The sequence below is a fragment of the Elgaria multicarinata genome, chromosome 1 (genome assembly GCF_023053635.1).
Source record: "Elgaria multicarinata webbii isolate HBS135686 ecotype San Diego chromosome 1, rElgMul1.1.pri, whole genome shotgun sequence".
NCBI lineage: Eukaryota > Metazoa > Chordata > Lepidosauria > Squamata > Anguidae > Elgaria > Elgaria multicarinata.
The window spans coordinates 11,485,146-11,504,792 of NC_086171.1; the positions used below are offsets into that span (position 1 = coordinate 11,485,146).

The window sequence follows — 19,647 nt, forward strand, 5'->3', positions numbered from 1 at the left end:
CATGGTGGTGGTCTGAAGATAGAGCAGCTGCTAGACCAAACTGAAGACTCTAGGGGAAGCCTGGTGAACAGCCTTAAAAGGTCCAGTCTGTGATCAAACCTAGGCCTTAGCTAGATCTAAGGTTATTCCCGGGATCGTTCTGGGGTCATCCCTGCCTGCTCCCAGGATCCCCTGTGTGTCATTCACATGAACAGGGATGACCCCGGGACAATCCTGGGATAAACCTTAGGTCTAGTTAAGGCCTTAGAGTACTGCTTGTCAAACCCTCATTGCTAGATCTTTGAGTTAACTCGGGTGGAGCTTAATAGGGGAATTGGCTAGGGTTAGGAACTAGTTTTTTTTTTTTTTTTTTACAGTAACAATATAGAAACCCTGTTCTTAAAGAAAGATCTTATTTCTTTTTTAAAAAGATATCTCTTTGTTTACTTTTTTGTACCTCTGATCTGTTTTCCCATACTTAATAACTATCTTCCATAGGCAAAAGAGGTAAATTAAATCAAGGGCTGTAGATTTACAATGGCAGCAGAAGTGAAGGCAGGGATTGCCCAATGGCACGGGGTGATCATCCACAATTGGTGGCTATAGCAGGATTGGCCAAATACAGTGGCATGTACATAGAGGCTTGTTTTACAGCTGGGGAACATCTGAAAAACATAACAAACTGAACCATGAATATGTATGGCCAGCACATTCCAGCCTCTACTGCTGGAAAATATGTAAATCTTAAATTTAAACATTAAATTCTATGGTTTAAATATATGCCACCTCTTCCACCAGATAGATCTTTAACATGTGCATGAACTTTATACACACACACACACACAGTATTTTCAAAAGCTTTCTATGTTGTACCATTATCCATTGCTGCATTCTCATTGAATCCTAGTGATTGCACTAAAGCCATGCATGGCTACTGAAGTTCTTCTCAGTCCATATTATTACAAAATCAGCACTGTTTTTCTCTGGAGGGTGGATGAGATCACTATAGTTATTAGTATGGTAGAACTAAACTGTGCACAGCCAGCATTTGGTTGACAGATATAAAGACACAGCCCCGTACTACACAGCTTCCTATCCTACTAATGAAAAAAGGTGGAAAGGCAGAGAATACTCAACATATTCCAATATATAGTGGCAACTAGTATTCAGAATATTAGTTTCCGTATAACACACACACTAGCAAAAAATAACAATTTCCTTTCTGCTTTCATTAGTGATATTCTTGACCCTTGCAAAAGGAAAATGAACCCAGCTTGCTTAGTACAACAGAAAACAGCTGACTGCCTTCTGTGGGCAGAAGGTATTTATTTATTTATTTATTTATTACATTTTTATACCGCCCAATAGCCGAAGCTCTCTGGGCGGTTCACAAAAATTTGTACTCAAGGGAAGTGCCTCTGCCTGATTTTGGGGGATCCCCTCTCAACCCCTGCACCACAGCTTACCCCATTTTGCAGGATCTCCTGACCCTCAAGTGTAATGTTTTCAGAGGGCTAGTGACTACTAGAGCCCAATCCTAAACTGAGCTACAAAAGAAGTCCCTGTTCATACCCTGCAATTAAAAGGCCTGTACGTTGCTTCAAGAAGATGAAAGACAATAGCAGTAAATCCCTTATACATTATAGCACATGGGGAAAAGGGGTTTTTTGTGCATATTTATTGATGGCCAACTCACACTCTTGATTAACTATGGTCATAGCTAGACCTAAGATTTATCCCTGGATCGTCCAGGGGTCAAACCTGTTTATCTAGGTGACACACAGGGGATCAAGTGCTCAGGCAGGGGTGAACCCTGGATGATCCCAGGATAAACCTTAGGTCTAGCTGTGGCCTATATCTAACGTTTTTGCTTGCTTAGTATCATTTTAGTGTTTCCTTTTCAATGCCTTGCATTCCACACCTTTAACTAACATAGGGTGTGCCCAACAGTATATTCAGCCTTTATTTAACAATATATATTAAACTTACCTCTACCCAAGATAAGTTTAAGTTCATTCTCATAAGTAACCTCTTCTTCTATCCTATCATGTCACCCTCTAGTGTTCCGAGTCCACTTATCTCTTTCTCCCAGCACTTTACTGGATTACTGATGATTCCTTCATGTGCTACCAAAGTGGCTCCTTTCCCTATATAATCTGCCACAGTTGTGTTGCAGATGTGTTGCTCCAATTTCCCTAAACATTCCATCCCCTTTTTTTTCTACTTTCAGCCTCTCAATGTATCTTCCTCTCCATACTCCAGCACTTTGCTTGAGAAAACGTGCTGGGAGATTCAAGTTTCCCCTATTTTCTCCATACACAATCATAAAGGTTATAGCAAAATTAGGTGCCAGGGGCTTATGACCAGCTATGACGTAAGAAGTGTGATTGGATAAGGATCTGGAAAGACAAGTTTCGGCAGGGTAGGTAATACAGAAAACTGCAGTGGGATGCAAGCTCAGAGAAGGTGCAAATAAAAAAGGACAGAGTAGAGCAAGAAGGAAGAGAGGCAAAGGGACAAACACAGGCCTTAACTAGACCTAAGGTTTATCCCGTGGTCGGTCTGGGGTCATCCCTGCCTGTTCCTGGGATCCCCTGTGCATCATTTAGATGCACAGGGATGACCCCGGGATGATCCCGAGATAAACCTTAGGTCTAGCTAAGGCCACAGATGGGTTCAGATGAAGAGCACCAGAAAAAAGGCACAGTCGAACACCTCCAAACATGGATTATTGACCAGCCTACCAAGCAGATTCATCCTTCTTCCTCTTCTAGAAAAGGAAGGGCTGCTAGGAGGAAAATGAAAGTCCAATGGACTCATTGGACCTGTTCATACATCACATTAAGGGCCTTGCTAGACCTGCGTGATAATCCAGAGGAGAGGAGGGGAGAGCTTGCGTTAGGAATAATGCAAGATCTCGCCCTTATTCAGATGGGAGCTGCGACAAGCTCTGGAGGAGAGCTGTTGTGGCCGCCATTTTTTTTTTTTTTTTAAAGAGGCAGCAGCAGCGCAGTAGCCAGGACAGGTAAGTAGGGTTTTTTGTTTTGTTTTTTAAAGTCTCCTTCTCCCCTCCCCGGCCTCGTTCTCCTTCTCTCCCCCCCCCCCCCCGCGATGTCCGATCCCCCGGGCACATTCTCCTTCCCCCTCCACCCCCGTTATGTCCGATCCCCCGCCTGATGTCCCCCGGCCCCGTTCTCCTTCCCCCCCGCGATGTCCAGTCCCCCACCCACAATTTCCCCCCGATGTCCCCAGCCTCCATTTCCCGCCCCCCCATGTCGCCGGCCTGTGTTGGCCTCTGCCGCCGAGTCCCCGGCCTGTGATGGCTGGCGCTGCCATGTCCCCTGGCCAGCAACATGGGGACGGGACGGGAAATGGAGGCCGGGGACTCAGCGGTGGCAGGAGCGCTGCGGCCCGTCCGCTGCTTTTCTCAGCTACTCGCGCGTAAGTGCGGTAGCCGGGAAAAGCGGCGGACCCGGCCTCAGCCCGACCTGAGGCTGGGACCGCAGGAAGAACCACGCTACAGGCGGTTTTGGTTAGTGCGGTGTCAGGGCGGCTCGAGCCCTGGCTGAGGCCGGGATCCCCTGTGCGTCATTTGGATGCACAGGGATGAGCATGGGCCTTGTACCGCACTAACCTGTGGTCTAGCAAGGCCGCTAACCTTTTGCAGCAAGTGATTAGTGAGCGTGTTTAAACTGTGGTTATGTAGCCACCATGGTTAGGGATGGTTCACACAACACGCTAAGTCATGGTTCATATGACACACTAACCATAATAGGCCTGTTCAGACAATATGCTAAGCCATGGTTAGGCCACTAACCATTTGGCAGCAAGTGGTTAGTGAGCGTGTTTAAACTGTGGTTAAGAATGGTTCACATGACACATGATGTCATGGTTCACATGACATGCTAAGCCATAATGTTTTGCTCAAAATGCTTAACCATCATGGCTTAGTGTGTTGTCTGAAGAGGGCCAATATTTAGCTCAAAATGCTTAACCACTGTGGCCTAGTGTGTCATGTGAACGGTGTTATTAATTACAGCATGAATTTCAGGTTCTAGAAAATGTTGCTGATGCAGGTTGAGGATGCACACTTAACAAACACATGAAGCCTTCTTCTACAAAATCAGACCATTGATCATCTAGCCTCGTAGTGCCTACCCTGACAGATATGGACTTTCCCAGCCTGCTACTTGAGATCTTTTTAACTTTAGATAATTGAAAATCTTGGGGCCTTCTGAACGCGAAGTACGTGCTGTATGACTGAACTAAAGGAGAAGAAAAGCAGTTTAATGGGGGAGCACACACTTTGAACATAGAATGCCTACGCCTCAATCCCTGACATGTTCAGTTCAAACAACAACAAGATCCAGCCTCAGAACCTGGAGAGCCTCTGCCAGTCAAGAACACAATACCGGGCTAGATAAACAAAGACAATTTCCTATGTTCCTAGGCCCTTTTTCCTCACAGAATTTACGAGCTTTATACCAACTGCCAATGCCACCAGGATTTAGAGTGGTGGCACTTGGAGACAGAATATTTCCTGTAGCAGTGCCACATCTCTGGAACACTTTTCCCAGAGATGTTCACCTGACACCTAGGCCACAGCTAGACCTAAGGTTTATCCTGGAATTATCCAGGGTTCGCCCCTGCCTGAGCACTGGATCCCCTGTGTGTCACCTATATGAACAAGTTTGACCCCTGGATGATCCAGGGATAAACCTTAGGTCTAACTATGGCCCTAGACATTATCCTTTAGGCTAATACTCAGGGCATTTCCCTGAGTCTCTCTCTGAGTGATTATTATGATCACCTATTATTTTCAATGTTGCTGATTTTTAAAAATTCTGCTTGATTGTGTTTGGTTGGGTTTTGTTTATTATGGTTTTCATACTCTGTTATTAAATTTTCTCCACTGTATGTAAGCTGCAGTCAAAAATGTCTTGGTCATCCAACCAGTCAAGTATCGTCAAATAACATTGAAGTATTTTTTAAGGCATTAACTTTAACAGACCAAAAAATCTAATTTAAACATCAACAGACCTCCTAATTGTGCTGATTACAAAAACAAAACAGTTACTGTGAAGTGGCAAATTTTTAAAAGGTATATTATTTTACACCTTTTAACAATGGATTGGATCCAGATTTAGGGCTTTGCTAGACCTGCCAGGATAAGCCGGCGGGGAGGCGGGGCGACGGTGCGCTAACTTTAAAGTGCGCTGCCCAGCCTCCTAGGCGGCCGACGCGTAGGGACGACGCAAGCCCTGCAGCGTCGGCCATTTTTTTTTTTAAAGGGGCCATGTGGGGCCCGAAGCCGCCAGAGAAGGTAAGGTTTTTTTTTATTTAAGCCCCCCCCATCCGCCCTCCCTCGCCGTCTCCCGTTCGTTGCCCTCTGCCCCCCCTCACCGTCTCCCGGTCGTTGCCCTCCGCCCCCCCTCACTGTCTCCCGGTCGTTGCCCTCCGCCCCCCTCACCATCTACCATTCGTCGCCCTCTGCCCCCCTCACCATCTCCCGTTCGTCACCCTTGCCATCCCCTCGCCGTCTCCCGTTCATCGCCATCCGCCCCCCCTCACCATCTCCCGTTCGTCGCCCTCTGCCATCCCCTCACCGTCTCCCGTTCGTCGCCCTCTGCCATCCCCTCACCATCTCCCGTTCGTCGCCCTCTGCCATCCCCTCGCCATTTCCCGTTCGTCGCCCTCTGCCATCCCCTCGCCGTCTCCCGTTCGTCGCCCTCTGCCATCCCCTCACCATCTCCCGTTCGTCGCCCTCTGCCATCCCCTCACCATCGCCCGTTCGTCGCCCTCTGCCATCCCCTCACCGTCTCCCGTTCGTCGCCCTCTGCCATCCCCTCGCCGTCTCCCGTTCGTCGCCCTCCGCCCCCCTCGCTGTCTCCCGTTTGTCGCCCTCCGCCCCCCCTTGCCGTCTCCCGTTCGGCGCCCCCTGCCATTCCCTCTTCTGCCGGTCCGGCCTTCCCTCCCCCATCTCCCCCCCCGATCACCCCCCTGGCACGATGGGCACAGCGCTTGTATGAGCGCTGTGCCAGGTCCGTGGCTTTTCGCGGCTACTCGCGAGTAAGCGAGTAGCCGCAAAAAGCCACGGACCTTCCTAGACGTTTCGCAGCCCCGGCCTGAGGCCGGGGCTGTGAAAAAGGCACACCATAAGCGACTTCGCTTATGGCGCATTAGAGAAGGCCTCAGTGCGGCCTGGCGCCGGATTCCCCTGTGCGTCATCTGGACACACAGCAGGGAAACCGGCCCACAAAGCGCGCTAAGGCTTAGTCTAGGAAGGCCCTTAGTCAGAACAGACCCCTTGAAATCAATGGATTTAAAGTTGGTCTCTTTTATCATGGAACACCAAAGTCAGCCTACAGTTCCATTTTTAAAAAAGTGCAACTGAGATACTGACCTTTGCCACTGATGACATTTGTGTTCTTTATTCCTGTTTGGAGACACCTGGAGTTTTAGGAGGTGACTGATAGAAGAAGCTTTGCTATGCTGCTACAGTTATCCCTAGTTACTCCAAGTTTAGGGGGGGAAACAACCCTCACTTTAAATAATAAATTCACTTTCTAATCAATGATTCTACCATGAAATGAAAAGAAGTCAGTTGCTGCCATATAGTAGCATTTCGCTTCACGAAATACTTGACTGCAACCAAATGATAGGTGGTCAATTGACTGGTGTGCCAAGCCTCCCTAGAGTATATATGGGGGAAAGGAGGGATAAATATATTTCAAATAAATAAATGCAACATGATTTCTCACCAGCTTGCTTGTTCACACATGCCTGTATCAGTCTTTTGTCTAGCTTTTGTATATCTGCCTGGCCATGTAGACTGTTGACAATTCTTACTTGCCACAAGCGATTAGGTGGGCAGCTGTTTATAAGCCTGGTCTACCTAAAAGCTAGCTAGGGAAGTGTGAGGAGGAATTCCTGATATTAGTATTATCAGAGATAGAAAGTGCTAACATTTCAATGACAGTAGCTGATTGTGATGCTTTTAACCATACTCTGCATAGTATAATCTAGAAAAGTGCTTTCAATGTTATACCATGACAAAAACCTTGGACTAGTTTTGTGCCTTAACACTTGTGCTAATATACAATGGTTAGAGTCCTATTAGTTATTTAAACAAATATTTTTTTAAAATAAAGCATGACGACTGAGTAGAAAAGCTATTTCTTGACCTCTAAAATAAAGATGTTTACCTTCCAATTTAAACAAATGACTTAAACATTCATGTAAGAGAAAGAACAGAATTCTATTTATTTAAATTCTTTAAAATTTCAAATATGATATCCAAAGTACATTTACACACCAGCCCCATGGAAACCACTATAAAAAGATATGTGATGTTCTAACAGTATATACAAAGAGTTACTTTATAAGGAAATATAAAAAGCTAACTTTAGTATGCTATAAATGTCCCTCAGTCCAAAATGGAACTGTCACTGGCAGGAATTTTTACTGGGAAAAAGTCTATACAGAACAAAAATAGTATTTTCTTCAATACAATTAATATAAAAATAATGTCCTCCACACATTGCACTGACCTATTAGTTGAAAATAAGGAGAAACCACAGCTCTACTTGGGTGATCCCTCTATGTGAGTACATTCACTTGGAGAGCAGGACCACATTTGCTGAGCCCACCATTGTGTTCCTACCATCCATTCAGAGGAACACCTATAAAGGGCAGCCTGCGAAGTGATCAGGGCTCCCAATCATTAGTGCACCCTATGTGTGTGCAGCAAACTCCTCTTTACAGATCCTCTATCCATTGTGTAGACAGCATGGGAATAAAACGGCAGATCAGGGCCCAGCAAGTGTGAATCCACTCTTTCCTTCTCTTTGAGATTACAACTGCATGGAAGGAACTCCAAATAGGGCTATTCATGAGCCAATTTGAGAAGACAAGCAACACCCTGAGGGAAATTATGGTGGGTGAACTGAAGAGGTAGGTAGGTTGATCTTTTCCTCTTCTCACCCCTTCCCCTATGGCATCTTCACTGTATTCCTCACCCAGTGGTTACTACTGTCCCTTCTCTGCTGGAAGTGGTAAAGCACCTTTAAATCAGTGCATTATTGTTTTCTAGTGTCTTAAGGGAAGAGTTACAAGTTTAGGAACATAGGAAGCTGCCTTTTATTGAGTCAGACCCTTGGTTCCTCTAGTTCAGCACTGTCAACAATGACAGACATCAGCTCTCCAAGGTTTTAAGAAAGATTGTTTCCTAGTCCTACCTGGAGATGCCGGGGATTGAGTGTCGGACTTTCTGCATGCAAAGTATTTAATCACAGTACTGAGCTACGGCCTCTAGCTAGGATGTTTCAAGGTGATGGTGACATGGAGTGGTGGTAAGAGGCTAAGAAATTAGCACTTGATAAGACCCAACATTGGAAATAATAAAGAGTCTCATCTTGGGAATAAAATATATGGAGTCCATTTTGGGTGATTCCTCATTTTACCAGCAGTTCCTCCATGCCCCATCCTACATTGTTCCGTAGGCCCTCATGACCCTCTTGAAAGGCCAGGGGCAAAGAAAAAACCCTGACATGCAACACAATAACCCATGAGGAGTTAAATAAATCATGGTGGTTTATTTAACCCAATGTGGGTTATCTTGTCATCCAAACCCAGTCATTATAGTACAGACAGCGCTTCCCGTTCTCCCTCCACACCTTTGGCTGCTGGGTGTAAGATAGGGTCTATTTGAGAATATTCCCTCCTTTATGTTGTAAAAATGCTGTACTGAGTTGTAAACTACAAGTTTATTTTTGCATATATATTTTTTTTGCATGGTAGAGATGGGTGAGCTACAACTTTAAACAACAAACATTGCTGTTGTTTACTCTACTACTTTGGTCGCAACCATTTTGTTAAATGGACAGGTGAATAGAACCATGGTGGGAAATACTGCCATACAGCATGCACAATGGTACTCTTACAGCCAATAATGTTAACTTGTGCTACATGATCCTCACACAGTCCTCTCTGGCCTAGCAATGTGCTATCCTAAAGGATGTATTATTATTACATTTCTATATCGCCCCATAGCTGAAGCCCTCGGGCAGTTTACAAAGATTAAAAACCATTAAAAATACATTATACAAAGTGTAAAATTATTTATATAAAAAGCTGTAAACATCACACACAGAGACAACATATATCTAAAACAATTTTAAACAGTCAACCATAAGACAAATTCAGGACCTGATTGAAAACTCATGTGCTGCCAAATGCCACAGAGAAGAGAAAGGTGCCAAAAAAATAATAATGTTAGTGCCTGGTAGGCCTCATTGGGGAGATCATTCCATAACCGGGGGACCACCACTGAGAAGGACCTCCCTCTTGTTGCTGTCTTCTGAGCTTCCCTCGGAGGAGACACCCAGAGGAGGGCCTTAGATGCTGAGCATAGTATGGTTCATGTTGGAAGAGGCACTCCATCAGGTATTGTGGTACCAAGGCATGGAAGGTTTTATAGGTTAAAACCAGCACCTTGACTTGGATATATACAGGAAACTAGTGCAAGCAGGCCAGAGCCAATGTCCTGGTTTTACCCAAGCTGCAGCTTCTGAACCGTCTTCAAAGGCAGCTCCATGCAGAGTGCTTTGCCGTAATCTAACTTGGAGGTTAGAGCATAGACAAATGAAGCCAGGTTATCCCTATCCAGATAGGAGCATAGCTGCACTACCAACCAAAGTTGGTAGAAGGCACTCTGTGCCACTGATGCTACATGAGCCTTAAGTGACAAAGATGGCTCCAGGAGAACCTCCAAGTTCTGTGGTTCACAGAGGGAGTCGGAATGATGTAGCGCATTAAGCATGACCTGGATTCAATGGTATATATGTGTTAACTTCCCAAACGAATCATGTTTCAAACATCGTAGAAGAATAGCAACATCCATGGTTTCCTTTCTTTTATATTGATGCGCAAATATTTTCAACTTCTATCTTTGCATTATTTCCCCCTCTTTTCTCACTATGCATTATGTAGTTGAGATGATGACATCTTCTTGGTAGAGACAAATTAACAATTTTGGGGGTCCTGGGCCCAAAGAACAACGGAGACTCCTACATACTTGCCCACCAACTCAAGTTGCTTGTGTTTTTAAGAATTTTAACATTAAGAGTCAAACCACATACACAGACATTTCATCTGTGAATACTCTTCCAAGGATTAAGCCAACAAGAAATACAGGTGAACAATTAGACAGCTGAATGTTTGCCATGTACATAATTTTCTGAGTGGAAAATCGTCCCCTGATTTGCTAGTTTCCATTTTTTTAAAAGTTTGTTTTATTATTACTGTTTTAACATGGGAGAACATTCCATCCTGTGATTTTCACAAACTGCATCCTGATGTGGTTTAGTCCAGGAGGATTATAACATATATGTTCAGAAATACTGCAACTACATAGAATTGTGAACCCATACAAATGTCCATGGAAGTTTATGTTACCATGTGACACACACACACAAAAGAGCATTTTTACTAGAAGGAGGGATCTAATATGCTGCTCTTTCCATTTGCCAATACAGGGCATCATCTATACAGCACATTTTTGTTTGTTTTTTGTGCTGAATAACTGACAATTTTTATTGGTTCTACAAACAATTTTTTACAGTCCATAATGACTATTTCCATTTTACACTGGTGGCATTATATAAAGAAAATTTTTACAGGGAGCCTGAGAGTAGCATGCCCAGAACCAACTCTTTCTTCAGTGCCTCTGTGCCTGAAGAAAGAGTTAAACTCAGGTCTTCTTGATAAATGTAGCCACACTTGGTATGTTGGGTACAGTTCTGGTTAGCCCATCTAGGAATGGAGCTAGAAAAGGTACAGAAAAGGACAACAAAATTATCAGAGAGCTACAGTATTTTTTCTATGAGAAAAGGCTGTCATGTTTGGGGCTTTTTAGCTTAAATAAATAAATAAAGTGACTAAGTGTGGACATAATAGAGGTTTATAAAATCATCTATCACATGGAAAAATGGATACAGGTAAGTAACTCCCTTCCCATAATACTAGAACTTGAAGGTCATCCAATAAAACAAAAGAAAGTACTTCTTCACACAATACAGAATTAATTTACAGAATTTACTGCTACAAGATGTAATGATGGCCACTAAGCTGGCTTTAAAAGGGGATTAGACACATTCATAGAATCATAGAATAGCAGAGTTGGAAGGGGCCTACAAGGCCATCGAGTCCAACCCCCTGCTCAATGCAGGAATCCACCCTAAAGCATCCCTGACAGATGCTTGTCCAGCTGCCTCTTGAATGCCTCTAGTGTGGGAGAGCCCACAACCTTTCTAGGTAACTGATTCCATTGTCGTACTGTTCTAAGAGTCAGGAAGAATAGAGTCTATCAATGGCTATTTGTCATGATGGTTGTGGTTCATAGCCAGGTTCATAGGCATTATGCCACTAAAGACCAGTCGCCAGAGAGAAGGCTTATATTGTCATGCCTTTCTTGCGGGCTTTCTAGAAGCACTTGGTTGGCCACTGCGGGAAACAGCCTGCTAGACTTAAAGGTTCTTTGGCTTGAGTCAGCAGGGCAATTCTTATGTTCATTTTCATTTCTGATCCTGTCTCCCAGCTTCATAGATCTTCAGCTCCATGGTTTACTAAAGAGATGGGAGAATGTGAAGAGGGTGGGAGACAAATCGAGTGCCAGTGGAAGAGAAACATGACTCAAGTCAAATGTGAGCACACCACAGGACCCATTTCTAGACCTATAGGGTGGCAGTGATGATAGCAAAGAAATATTCTTCACCACCATATTACACCCTAAAAGTTGTCCCACTAGGAATAAACCATCTTCAGTTAATTGCCACTCTTTAGCTTGATTCTTTGCTGATAGAAGTCATTCAGAGTCTGAATGCTACAGTTCACATAGAGCAGATGTCTACAAGCTGATGCCATCCAGATGTTTTGGACCACAACTCCCAGGATTCCTGACCATTGGCCCTGCTGCTGGGGCTGATGGAAGCTGAAGTTCAAAACACTTGAAAGGCACCAGGTTGGGGAAGGCTAACATAGGCATTAGCTAGACCTAAGGTAGTGGGGGACCCAGGCAAATGGAGGGGTTGTCCCTGCCTGCTCTCGGGATCCCCTGTGGGTCATTTGGATGCACAGGCATGATCCCAGGATAAAGGCCTGGTCTAGCTATGGCCATAGAATCGACATTAGCGATGTCAGAAAATACCACTTGGATTCGATTTGATCAGGTTTCCCTTGAATATTTCCACAGGGTCATTTCTAGAATGCCGGACGTCAAACCCAGGTTCACCCCACCCAACCCTGTTCAGCTGTGAAGGTCACTGAATGGCTTTGGGCAAAGCCCTATGAAGAGAAACTGAAGAACTGGGCATGTTTAGCCTGGAGAAGAGAAGATTGAGGGGAGACATGATAGCACTCTTCAAATACTTAAAAGGTTGTCACACAGAGGAGGGCCAGGATCGCTTCTCAATCCTCCCAGAATGCAGGACACGGAATAACGGGCTCAAGTTAAAGGAAGCCAGATTCAGCTGGACATCAGGAAAAACTTCCTGACTGTTAGAGCAGTACGACAATAGAATCAGTTACCTAGGGAGGTTGTGGGCTCTCCCACACTAGAGGCATTCAAGAGGCAGCTGGACAAGCATCTGTCAGGTATGCTTTTGGGTGGATTCCTGCATTGAGCAGGGGGTTGGACTCGATGGCCTTGTAGGCCCCTTCCAATTCTGCTATTCTATGATTCTAAGTCATCAATTTATAGAACCCTTGGAGGAAAAATGGGTTATACAAATGTGAAGCAACACACTAATAGACATTGGATCTTGCTGGTACTCTGATACAACAAAGCATGGCAGGCGAAGTTTAAGTAAGGTCCCTGGGACCTAGTCCCATCAATCCTATTGTTAACCTAATATTCTTTTTTGGGACAGGATGGTTTGCAATTCAGAATATGAGTTGTCATTACATTTGAACTCTGCGCTATAGTTTATGGATAGTTAAGCACATATAACCCAGGAAGAGAACCCATAGTTTATTGTTAACTACAAACAACCCAGAGTTTACAACCAAAAACAAACCATGGATTCTCTTTCTGGGTTTTTCGTGTTTTACAACCCATAGTTAAATCATAGTGCAAATTTCACACATAACAACAACCCATGATTCAACAAGCACCCACAATTCAACCCAAACTCTGGTTTGTCGTTACGTGAGAACCAGGTCACATTGTTGTTATGGCTCTGAAGCCTCACAGATGGAGCAAGATGTGAGCCCTACGCAAGATCACAAAGCATCTCCCCACCAGAACCACAATCCCTGAACAGCACAAGCCCCTAGCAGATGGAAAGGCACTAGTTTAGTTTTTAAAATCCACCTTGAACGTTTATATAGAACTAAAAAAGCATTTTAGAGTTATATAGAACTCTAAAAGCAATAGTAGCTTAGATGGCCTGTGCACAGCAGCAGGAGCTCAAGTTAATGATTAAAGGAAACCAAGCAGCAAATTGCCAAAAAGGCGGGGGGGGGGGGGAGAAAAGAGGAAGAAAAATGCACCTGCTGGTGTAATGTCTGTTAAAAACGATGAGCAGGGAGAAAAATGATTAGGCAAGGGGAAGAGATGCCATTTTGGAACCAGGAAATTATTATTACCCAGGGCGGGTGGAAAACTCTGGCTTGGGTCCCCAAGAACGGCGCTTCCCCTTCCCTAAACGGCGTGACCCCAGCTCCTTGGCACTCCCTCCTGCCGCAAGGCACCCTCGGCCTCCGCTATTCGCCTTTTCTCCCCTTCAGGAGGGATTCGAGGCGGCGAGCTCCACTCCTCCTGCCGCTAAGGTTGAGGTGGCTCATGCGCCGCGGTCGCAGCCCGGCCCTGCGGCGGAGGCGGCGCTGACCGCGGCTGCCTCAGGAAGAACCTGCTTTTCCAGCCGGCAGAGACCGAGAGCCCGGGCCTGGGCCGACGCGGAGAGCGCAGGGTCCTCCTCCTCCTCCTCTCGCTCGCTGCACCTACCTTGTCAGCAGCTCTGAGGGAAGAGGAGGAAGGCGGCGTCCCCTCCCCCGCCTCGACGGGCTGTGCGCGCCCCGCTTCGCCGCCGGTGGCTCCTCCTCAGTGGGGGACCCGCATGTCTCCGGCGAGCGCCTCCGTTTCGCCCGCTGCCTGACCCGGGACGTCCCCTCCTGTCCAGTGAATGAGCTCCCCGCCGCGCCCGCTCCAGGGACCGTCGCGGCGGCTCCAGGTATTCCGGCGGCCGCGAGCGTCACAATGCCACCGCCTGCAAGGAGAACGGCCTGAAGCGGGGCGGAGCTTCGGCCACCCTCGCGGTCCCTTTTCCTCCTCCGGGAAGCAAAAGAGAAGCGCCGAGTCTCCCCGCTCCGCCCTGACTGCAGCGGGGGGAAAGGGCCGGGTGAGCTTCCCTCTGCTCGGTGCCGCCTGGCGCTGCTCGGCTTCCTGCGATTGTTCTCCCTCGCCTTCCAACAGCCGCCGCCGGCGGGGATGCTGCTGCAGCTTGAAGCCGTGCCCGCTTTCCCCCCTCCTTCGTGTTCAAAACCTGAGAGGTACAATGAATGAAAGGCAAAGAAAAGGACCTTTTGCTCTCCGCCGGCGCCCCTATCCCCGGGTTCCGTCCTGTCCCTTTGCCGGCTGAAGGATAGGCAAACATCCAACAGGTGGAGCGTTTGCCTATCCCTGACTTTGAATTCAGATGAAGGCCCTGTAGGCCTGTTGAACTCGTTCCTGTTGTGGATGGGTTGAAGGCACAGGAGCCCTGGCAGGGGAAAAAAGGTGGCAACCCCATTCACAAATTACTCATTTCCAGGGGTAGGGAAACCTCTTTCGGTTCGAAGGCAGAACTCCATTTCGCAGAAGTTTTCCCAGGGGTGGGGGGTACATTCCAGTGATGGGGGCTATAATACCAAAATTGCCAGCATAGGTTTACTGCCAGTAGTTAAGCCTTTGGAGAGACGTTTGGACCTTTGAAAAAGGGAAACTGCAAGAGCCATGAAACCACCAAAAGATGGGTCATTGGGAGAAAAGGGGTGGGACAGGGGAAGGGTGTTTGATTAACTGGGAAAGGCCAGATTTGGCCCTAGGGCTTGAAGTTCCCCACCCCTGCTATATTAGAGTGCAAGATGAAACAGACTTGACAGTTCTCCTAACTCATTCTTTGTCTCTGGGTAGTGTGATGCCTCTGAAAAACCCCAACCTAGACTATATTATAGTGATCAATGATTCTGTTTTAATTCTCTCCTTGTTATCAGTACTAAAACTGAACTTCTCTCCCCCTCCCTCCCCTAGCATCAGCTTGAACATGTAACGTCGTTTGATTGTCATCCAAGAACAATAAAGTGTAACAGCAAATTGTGTGCTTTCACTTGTCCTGCGTTTCTCGTTCTGTTATGACACTGGAGCTACAAAACATATCTTTATTTCCTTTCCTTTTCTTTCCATTAGTACTAGACGCTTCTACTTCTTTAAGGTTCATCAGACAAGCATTTTATCGCACGCTACTGCCCACATACAAATGTGATTGCTCTACATCACACATGTTCAAGATGTTCATGGTGGCTGCCTGTATGCAAACTTGTCAGTAAAGGCATTTTGTAGTGTGCCAAAGAAAAGAGGGAATACATCTTTTAAGACAATGTTTGCCACCTGCTGGTTTCATAAGGACCTGGAATAATACTAATTTGTATTAATAAATATATTTTAAAATCTGCTGCCAATTAGTAGGTTGATTGAACAGTTGATTGATTAAACATTTTTCAGTCAAACTGACTGATTCATTTGAAACTTTAGCACTTGTAGGTACCACAGTGTGGCTCAGATTTTTTCTCTGTGTTTATACAATACTTCTTAGCATAAAAACCTGAAGACAATGAGCAGACCCACTGAAACCAACAGGAGAATTCGTGACTATCAGAAGTTCCACTCATTCCAGTGGTTCTACTCTACTATAAGTATGACTTATTTTTGTATCAAAACCAATGGCTTGAATCCTGCCTTTTCTTCTGTGAACAGAATAGATTTCGTGCCATCTCCGGTAGTCCTGCACCTTCCTGAAAACGCGTTCCTGGTTTGGGGGAACCTTGGGAATGGTGTGAGACATGATATGGTGGGCTGCAAATGGAGTGGGGAGTTAGCAGGCATCCAACTGGATCTCAGCCAATGATAAAATATCACAGTTGCAGTGTTTGCATCACCTCTTCTGGAGTAGTCCCACAAATCTCAAATGTATAGTCTTTTAGGCTAGATCTACACTACTGTTTTGTAGCAGTATTGAAGTGCACTGATAACTGTTGTGGCACAATCCACATTCCAATCCGCTTTCATCGTGTTATATCCTGCTTTTTATTCCACATCTGTAATGATTTGACACAAGGTGTAGATCTGGCCTTAGATTCCACTAGTCTCTTTTTATGTGGCAACACAGCTACTTTGGGGGAATAAATAGGATATTGTGCATTTTTGGTCCCAATATTACAGTGTGCTATCTCCAGTATTCGAGGCAGTAAGCCTGTGTGCACCAGTTGCTGGGGAACATGAGTGGGAGGGTGCTGTTGCACCATGTCCTGCTTGTTCATCCATGGCTGATGGTTGGTTGGCCACTGTGTGAACAGAGTGCTGGGCTAGATGGACCCTTGGCCTGATCCAGCATGACCTTATGTTCTTAAGGACATGTACTGGTAACTTTAATGTCCTTTGCGCACGCAAAATAGTTGTGCTGGTATAAATTAAGAATAAACCAGAGAATTTCTATGCCAGTAGCTTGTCTAGTGAATGGGCATAATTCAGATAAAGTCAGATGTATTTAAGAATCATTGAAATAATGGGATATGCTTAACAGTGCACAAGGCAACTGATTCCAGTGGAGCACTTGGGCATGCCTCAGGTTCTTTGGAAGGAGCTCTATGGGTTGGCTCCAGACTTAGTCATACTTAGAGTAGAACCACAGAGATCAATGGGATTTGTCCCATTAATTTCAATAGGTCTACTCTTAAGTATGACTAAGTCCGGATTCAACTCGTGTCTCCAAGATTCTGTTTTTCTTCCCCTAAAGATATATTTCACCTATCATCACTATAATTGACATCAATTGCACCTTTTGACACTTCTCAACAGAGTAGTAAGAAGGATTTTCTCTTTGAAAGAAATTTGCGAGCAATTTTGTTCACTGCCAAGATTCTAAGCAAAATGACCTAATTCTATGAGAAAATTGCAAGGTGTGTTTCAAAGTATATAATAAATGTACTTGGAATCCTTCAACACCTTCCCTGAGATTTCCTGCCTTTAAAAACACCCTTAGCTGTGCATGTTGAGGAATAAAGTTCAGACTCAGCAATTTCACCCCTCCAAACTGCTCTCCACCTTTTATTGCATTAATTGTATACTTATATTATAATGTTATGAAGATCAGCATAAAAACTATCAACAAAAAGAGGGGAGGAAAATCAGGAATAATCCTGATAATGAGTGTAATAAACTAGTGTGTTTATGCTGCAAACAAGGACTATTGGATGTACTTGATGTTAAGGAATGAAGCAGAAGTTTTATAGATATTCTCTGCATGAGCAATATATTGCACACTCATGATAGACCAGTCAAGGAAATTTGCAGGTCCTTTACATGATGTCATCAAACTCCAGGACATCTCCCTCACTTTCCCCCCTTTATCCCACTTTCAGAAAGATCAGAGATAAGCAGTAATAAAAGGTAATGGTGCTATATCGGCAGTGTGTAATGCTGGCGTAGAGCTACAATACAGCCACTAGATGGAACTGTTTAAGTGAACATATAGAGCATTTCCAATAAGAGAAGTTTTCAATTCCAAATCACGTGTTCACTGTATAAAGGAACCCCTGGAAAGACTCTGGAAGAATAAACTAGAGAATTTCCTGATAAGGGTGTGGGATTTTTGCTTAATGTAGAGAAGCTCAGTCAAATGGTGCACTGCAGGCTTCATTCATATATTCTAAAGCCTTGCACACAAGTTCTGGTGGATGCAGCCACATAAAAGAAGAAATGTCTTAGCCAGCATAATCATGTTGAGAGTCTGCTTACAGGTATGAATTCACAGAAGCACAGTGGCTCATTCTTTACCAGCATGTTTATAGTAGATTAGAGGTTACTTCATCCATGTGTCCACATCAATAGGGGCACTTCATCTGGAGGCTTTTAGAGACCTGATTCACATGTAACAGCTGGCCATGGTTTAAACAACCCATGGGTTGTCATGGATGAGTGGGAGTACTGCCTCCCACAAGCCTACCACTTCCACTTTTAATCAACAACCTATGGCTCATAGGTTGAGCATAACATGCAAACTCAGAGCAATGGGTTCTTTACAGGCTAAGCAACCCAGTTGTCCTGCTTCAGCTATGTTCAGCACCTCTGCTATGCAAACACCAAGTTAACTGCAGTAGAGGTCAATTTAGCAAGAAAAGAGTCAAGCATGTTTACCAGGCATGGATTTTCAGAGGTCAGAAGTGTAGCCAAGGTCAAATGCACGTGATATCACTCAAGTAGAATAAGAATCCAGAAAGCAGTGTCAGGCAGAAGTCCAACGGTCAATGCAGAGAGGCCTAAACATATCAAGATACAAGACAGCAGAGCTGAAGAAACAGCATTGTTTTTATCGAAGGCTAGACTGATAATGCAAGCTTATAGTACCAGAGCCTCCTGAGTGCCATCCAAGGCTTAGCTACAGTGCATTACATGCCTTGTTTCAGAGGTGTTATCCTCTGGAGTTGGGTACAACTTCTTAAAAGAGCCCCTACTGATCTGCCTACCCTGAAGCAGAACTACTTTCTTTCAGTGGGAATAGCCCTGTGGTCCTCTCCTATGTCTCCTGACAGAGGTGGCTCTATTGGTATCAGGAAGTTCTAGCTCCTCAGAGGAGAATCCTTCCAATGGCATGACACCAGTGGTAAAGCCATGGTTTGTTGTTGGGTTAACCACTGGGTTGTTTAGCCCTTAAACAACCCAGCACTCTGGGACCATACATCTTGCTCAACAACATATGAATGGGCTGATCACATAGGTTATTGTTTAAAAGTGGACATGGCTTGTTCTCTCCTGCTCATATCAAGCAGACCGTGAGTTGTTTAACCCATGGACTGTTGTTAAGTGCAAACTGGCTCAGGCTGCCCTAATGAACCATAGAACGTGGAACTAAAGTAGATATGTAGTGTCTAATCCAGAAGCGGGAACATGTGACAAACAAAATATTAAATACTAATCATGGGAGGTTGGTTTTCTTTATGAAATTATAAAATTATAAGTCGCCTTAACTTTTAACAATGATTGATTTTGAGGAATAAGCACATTTATTTCTAATTGGTTAAAGGAAACATGCTTAATCAACTCAAAACTCTTTATCAGGGACAAATCTACACCAAGCAGGATTTGACACTTTGAAAACTGTTTGAAAACTGTATATGGTGTGTGTCCTGACTCCCAATGGTTGTCACTACTGTTATTAACTGTTTTAAAGCAGTAGTGTACACCTTGCCTAGGTTGGCAGCAGCCACAACGGGCAGCATATTATAGCTATAGGTACTATTCAGGGCAGATTCTTTTTTTTTACTACCATCTCTCAGTAGTAAGTTATTTGATGGGTTGCTAAGTATACATTCGGGAGTCTCTTATCTGCTGGCAGCTGCACCCTCTGCTCTGTCGAT

General features: G+C 44.9%; 1 protein-coding gene across 3 annotated transcripts in view; it reads right to left on the reverse strand.

Moving 5' to 3' along the window:
* Nucleotides 1-14,040, reverse strand: part of ICA1 (islet cell autoantigen 1) — a 77,802-nt gene extending 63,762 nt beyond the window's left edge. Inside the window, exon 1 of one of the 3 annotated variants that reach the window (XM_063123374.1) lies at nt 13,982-14,040. The gene's annotated coding sequence lies outside the window, so the exon portion shown is untranslated. The remainder of the gene's footprint in view (nt 1-13,981) is intronic. The other 2 variants (XM_063123358.1, XM_063123365.1) reach the window with 2 other exon arrangements.
* Between the last annotated feature and the right edge of the window lie 5,607 nt (nt 14,041-19,647).